Source organism: Lycium barbarum, chromosome 10 (assembly GCF_019175385.1).
Source record: "Lycium barbarum isolate Lr01 chromosome 10, ASM1917538v2, whole genome shotgun sequence".
NCBI lineage: Eukaryota > Viridiplantae > Streptophyta > Magnoliopsida > Solanales > Solanaceae > Lycium > Lycium barbarum.
In genome coordinates this window covers 94,814,590-94,819,657 of record NC_083346.1, presented here as the reverse complement: position 1 = coordinate 94,819,657, position 5,068 = coordinate 94,814,590, and the positions used below count along the sequence as shown (strand labels likewise).

The 5,068-nt window shown below is 35.5% G+C and overlaps 1 long non-coding RNA gene across 1 annotated transcript; it reads right to left on the bottom strand.

Annotated features, from left to right (window-relative positions):
* Window positions 1-1,045: 1,045 nt before the first annotated feature.
* LOC132613521 (uncharacterized) lies at window positions 1,046-5,068 on the bottom strand. The gene is made up of 2 exons (XR_009571997.1): window positions 4,873-5,068; window positions 1,046-4,418 (listed from the first exon to the last, which is right to left on the bottom strand). It is a non-coding gene; the product is annotated as an uncharacterized LOC132613521 (long non-coding RNA).

Below are 5,068 nucleotides of genomic sequence, written 5' to 3'. Positions count from 1 at the left end.
TAGAAAAATCAGTTTCAAAGGATTTATTCATATACAGTGAAAAAGCCTTCGTAATCCAAAGTTCTAGTTAAGGATTCTGGTAATCTCCTAAGGAAGGTATTAGGCACCCCAGTATTAAGGATCCGTACTATACGGTTGATCGTCGAATTCCAATGTATGAGTATTTACATGAACTGTTTATTTTGTGTTTAACTTTCTGCATTTATAAAAGACTGTCATCATTGCATATCAGTTGGTTTTGGAAAAGAATTGAATATATTCCCCTTACATATGGGTACTGTAGGTTCAGATTTATAATATCCAGATAAGAATAGTCTCCTTTGATGTACAAGGATAGTATATTTTGTTTATAAAAAATACAAAATGCTTTGGTTTTTGTATTATATATAGGGATATATGTCCCTTTTCATTCATGCTTAATCCTCACACTCAGCTTCAGGTCAATCTGTATAGTTAGAATGTCTTATCCTAAAACCTCATATTTATGAACATATTTTATTTATTTGAACATGTTTAACTTATAAAGTGGCTTGCTTTTATCATGAATCCGTGGATATGTGTATACATAAAATTGATTTTTTGGAGTTGGGCTTGAAGCCTAAAAATATGACTTTATTAAAAGGGGCGTTTTCAGTTTGGGCTTGGCCCAAATTCTCATTTGTATTTTTTTGTTTCCGTTCTGAAAATCTGTTTGAGGGTTAGCCTAATGAACCTTTTCTTTATGTTGGGCTTGGCCCAAAAATCACTTGTTTATTCCAGGCAGGCTTCGGTCCAAAAATCTTTATTTCCTACTATGGGGCGTGTCCCAAGCCTCTTTGTTTGATTCAGTATTTGATCCAGAAACTTAATTTAATTGTAAAATACATTCCTTGAGTAAAAAACCCATCGAATATGTTGTCCTCCCATTTTAACTTGTATCAAAGTTGTTTTGTTATTAGCCATTCGGGTTTTAAGAAATTGTTATACCAAATCCGGGTTTTGAAAATTGTTTGGGGACTTAGAGGTCTACTAAACGGCGTAAGCATCGTTGTCCTAAGATGACTAGTTCAAACAATAAGGATTCCAATAACATATATGAATTTTTTACAAGTAATGTAAATACAAATACAACAAACTTAGGGATGATAAAATGCAGAATAAATAAAGAGAAGGGGCAGGCTAAGGGCGTATCAAGCCCCTAGTTGGTCATTTTCACCTATGGCTGGGCCTTCTGTGTATATTTATAATATTAGCTTCCCTTTCTTCATTGGACTCTATCATATTGCGAAAGAATTCCTGTTGGGCCTTGACCCAATCGGTGGATTTTGACTCGGCTCGAGTGGCCATGCAGTGGGGAGAGGAAAAGGAAGAGGGACCTGGTTAGTTTTTATTTACTAAACTTATCATATATAGAAGTATACATATGCATATACACATATAATTTACAAATAATACAACACTTATACGCATACATATGTGCTACTGGACCTTAGCGGGCCAATACTGGGCTGAAAGAAATCAGAACACTTCTAATTTCACTTCGGGCTAGGCATAATTATTTCTTATCCTCTGTCATGAAAATAAACTGGGCCAGGTCCATCTACTTTCAAATATGAACCCAGACGATGATCAATGGCTTAACAGGTTTTTCTTTTTACTTCATCAATATGTATACCCTATGTATATTTTAGCCTGTTTCATAGTATACTAAGAGCTTGTGCACATGATTTGTATATCACATGTGTATCAAGTGTATACCTGTCACTTTCTAAGGACCTAGTTTATATCTCGTGTATATGCAGCCTTAGAACAAATCCCAGAACTCCTATCTCAGCTAATTGGCCTAATCTTTATCTTTAAAATTTACCAAGAATGATTCTTACTTTGTACAAAGACTATACTTCGAGCGTCGAATAACTACCAAAAACTAGATGAATTACATAGTGATATATGGGGATCAGCACTCAAATTCTGGCATGCTTACATATTGGGGGGTTTTGGGGGGTGGGGGGGGAGGAGCCATATTGAACTAGGATTTAGAGACTACTTCACAGTTTTAATAATGCAAGAATGGAAAGATTATGTATTTTACACAACACAGGATGGAAAATCCATCTAAATCTAGATGATTATATGTAGGATGTGGTAATATACAAAAAAGAGGCAACTGCAAATAGGACAAACAAACATAGCACAAGTAAAACAAAGCACAGAAAAGTCTAAGTACATGAAGATGGTACAGGATTACCTTTTTAAATTCGAGTTAAGTTTATTTAGTGACAGCAATATGTGACAAGTATTTGCAGGATTCATACACAAATGTAAGCCCAGGACAGATGAAGAGGATGCAAAGAGAAAAAAAAAACACAAACATGCTTCTTTAGCAGAATCCTTAAAGAAAAACGAATCACATAACTCCAGTGATCCTAATGGTTCAGTACTTAAATATTTAGATTTCATGCTTCTTTTAAGTTCTTCCTTTTGTGTGTCTAATTTAAGCATACACATGCACCCGGATTACCCACTTAGTCTCAGCAAGTTATTCCTAAGTGCATCCTTAAATCTAATCTAGGATTTTTTTGGTCCAATGGTAGAATCCATATGACTCCAAGGTCCTTTACAGTAAGTATGCACCCCCACAGGCCATAGAAGTGTCATGGTGCCCTTTATGTGAAGAAGAGGTGTTATGAACAAAGCAAGGCTTGGTTCTCCCTTAATCCTTTCTCCAGGGCACCTTTTAAAAATGATCATCTTAGGCTATGTGGTCTTAGCTCACTTTCAGCCCCTTATGATCATATGGAAAACTTGACACTTAAATTGTCCACAACCAAGAATTCAACCAAGCTCAAATGCATGTACACATAAACAGACAGTCATTTAAGCTAGGATTATGATCATTTCTCACCACTAAGGTCTCATTAAGTTATTTAGAGTCACAACATGGGTCAGCTTGTCATTAGTAGGCTCCTTGAGTCATTTTAACTTCACAGAACCATCACAAATTGGTCTAAGCTTTCTACAGGTCATGCCATGTCATAAGGTCTATCCAACCAAGTCCCAGAGATTTATACAACTAGATAGTCAAGCAATGGTAATTAAACAAACAGACAGTGTATTCTCATAGATGCAAGAAGGCAAAGATTCAAGCAATGACACAATATAGACCAATTATCAAAATTCAGATCAAAGGCTCAAAATAGTTCAAGAATGGACATTGCAAGCAGGTTTTCATTGATCCGGTTAACTTTGAACAAGACTATGCAGGAACTTTATGATTTAAAGCATGAATTCAGGTTTGGTATTTAACTAAGATTCTTTTACAGACCTCAGACATGGAACAATCACACACATGGATGGAAACCAGTGTCATTCAAGAAAAGAAGAGAAAACATGTAGGCAAGTAATCAGACAGACTAGGATCTAATTTTAGCTTTCAATACTGATCTCTCAAACTTCCAACATAGATAAACTCTTAAGATTCTTAGCACAATTAGGTTCTCATAAGCAGAGTATTAACCTCAAACAAGTCCCAAGAGATAATATACAAATGCACAGACCAACAGAAAGCAAGATATTTATGTTATCAAGCAGACCACGGAGCAAATATTAATAAACAGTACATTACTATGACTAGTGACTCAGTAATTTAGACCATTAATAGGTTGGACTTTAGGTAGAACTATTCATATCAATAAACAGTACATATGCCAAGGTCATACAGATCTAAATAGCTTCATCTCTCCCTTCCCCTCTCCTACTTTATCTTAGATACTAAAGAGATCAATCTTATAAGGCAATTTATCTTCCTAATTCATTATTAACAATCAATGACCTATATTTAGTCCACACCTTTCACCTTAACAGTCTCACAATTAGTTCAGGCCCCTTCTAAACTCCTTTTTATCATGGTTATGATTTTGATTATTGTCTAATACTAACTTAACAACAGTGAGTTTATCCAAATAGGGCTAAATCTATTCAGTACCCATCAATACAGACTTAAGTTGTCATATTCAGGACCATATGCCAACATTTTAAGTGTTTAAAGGACTACACAGCATTCAAGGTTCAGTTAAGAGTTCAAATACACCTCAGTGCCTAACACACTATCAAGCTAAGCCATTGTTTAGTTTCTGCAAGCATCTCATACCCTTACCCCAACAAAACACCTTAGTAATAACTAGCTAAACATTACACTAAGCATGAATTGAGGATTTTTATGCCATTACTTCAGCCAGCACCATGTTAATAACTAGCTAAATATCACATTAGCCATAAGCTGAATATTTCTACACTATTACTCCAACAAACATCACATTAAGAATTAGCTAAACATTATATTAAACTGAACATATAAAGGGGGGCAAGAAAATGATAAAGGCTTACCCTTTTTGATGTGCAGCCGTGTACAAGAACGAACTTGAAAGCCTGAGTGCTTCCTTTCCTCGACTCAGCCACACACAAGAACAGATAAAATCAAATTTTTGAACTAGAAAACATAACTCTTTGAAGTTAAGAATAAAATTTTACTAAAACACAGCTTTAAATTCGAGTGAACTCAAATTTTAAGTTTTGCTTTGCTTGAGGGTTCAAGACTTTGTTTCAATTGTGAGGGTTGGGTTTCTATTTATAGAACCCCAAAGTTCATACAAAGGAGTAAAAAATCAACGATGTGGGACAAACAATTTGCCCAGAATTTAACCTTTGCAAACGACATCTACGGCTTAAATTGATTCAACAACAACGAATAGTCAGATCTGAGCCTTGTTAAACTCGATCCGACCCATTGACCTTCAACCAATGAGGTTTGAATAAATACGAACACAGTACAAGAAATAAGACAGCAAAGATCAACTTTTTGACTCAGTAATTTCAAAAGAAAAGGGCGATTACCGCGTTTGGGAGAGATTCAAGTGAAAACAAAGCTTGAAATTAATTATTTCATGTAAATGACTCTGAAAAAGTGCGTATCTTCTGTCCTATCTGTGATTACCATTTTTAGGCGAGATAGAGTATAGGCGGCAGCTTTAGGGTTTGCGAGGAAAGGGAAAGAGAGAGAAAGAGGGTGAGGATAGGGTTCGTTTGGCAT